Here is a 1,494-nt window from a genome sequence, read left to right on the forward strand (position 1 = left end):
AAAAAATTAGTATGTGACATTACAAACTGGTGGAGAAATAGTGAATTCTTTTTTTTTTAAGATTTATTTTTATTATGTTTTTATTGGAAAGGTGGATATACAGAGAGGAGAGACAGAGAGGAAGATCTTCCATCTGATGATTCACTCCCCAAGTGAGCACAGCGGCCAGTGCTATGCCGATCCGAAGCCAGGAGCCTCTTCCGGGTCTCCCATGCAGGTGCAGGGTCCCAAAGCTTTGGGCTGTCCTCGACTGCTTTTCCAGGCCACAGGCAGGGAGCTGGAAGGGAAGCAGGGCTGCCGGGATAGAACCGGTGCCCATATGCTATCCCAGGCGTGCAAGGCGAGGAATTAACCACTTGCGCCACCGCGCTGGGCCCTTCACATACTAAACTTTACAAATGCTTGAGTCTGTCCTTTCTGTCCGTTCAAGAAATAACTCGCTTCTTTAAAACTTATATAATAATGTGTTTCTTTCACACAGTATTCTTGGATTAAACACATGGTTCACTTCCCAAAAAAAAAAAGTATTGAAAAATAGCATATGGGCATGGGCATGGTAGCCTAGCAGTTTAATTCCTTGCCTTACACCAGAATCACATATGAGTGTCAGTTCTAACCCCAGCAGTTCCACTTCCCATCCAGCTCCCTGCTTGTGGCCTGGGAAAGCAGTGGAGGACAGCCCAAAGCCTTGGGACCCTGCACCAGTACTGGAGACCTGGAAGAGTCTTCTGGCTCCTGGCTTCAACTGGCCAACCTCTTGCTGTTGCAGCCACTTGGGGAGTGAGCCAGTAGAGGGAAGATCTTCCTGTCTTTCCTCCTCTCTGTATATCTGATTTTGCAATAGAAATAAATAAATTTTTAAAAAAGATGTATTTTTATTGGAAGGCAGATTTACAGAGAAGAGGAGAGAAAGAAAGATCTTTCATTCACTGGCTCACTTTGCAAGTGGCCACAATGGCTAGAGCTAAGTTGATCTGAAGCTAGGAGCCAGGAGCTTCTTCCGGGTCTCCCATGCAGGTGCAGGGTCCTAAGTCTTTGGGCCGTCCTCTACCGCTTTCCCAGGCCTCAGGCAGGGAGCTGGATGGAAAGCAGGGCCATTGTGATACAAGCTGGGGCCTATATGGGATCCCAGTGCAAGCAAGGCAAGGTTTTAGCCACTGGGTTATTGCACCAGGCCCCAGAAATACATTTTAGAAAATTTATCCAATTTATCCAAATTTAGAAAATTTTCTCAGTAAAGTATCATGTAATTTATAAAAACATATGTACTATATAATTACAATGTTTATTGCTAATTATCTTTTGTGAAAACATAATTCTTTAATTTAAAAAAAAACTTTACACAAATAGTGAATTTATGTCAAGTTTTACATCATGCACTAAGATAAAATGTTTGAACTCCCTTAGGAGAGAAGAACTAAGAACATATAATTAGTGGGTCAAAGAATGCCGAAATAAGATTGCTAAATTACAGGGAAACCTGGTTAGTATACT

This window comes from Ochotona curzoniae, unplaced genomic scaffold (assembly GCF_017591425.1).
Source record: "Ochotona curzoniae isolate NIBS_2020 unplaced genomic scaffold, NIBS_Ocur_1.0 scaffold_4505, whole genome shotgun sequence".
Classification (NCBI taxonomy): domain Eukaryota; kingdom Metazoa; phylum Chordata; class Mammalia; order Lagomorpha; family Ochotonidae; genus Ochotona; species Ochotona curzoniae.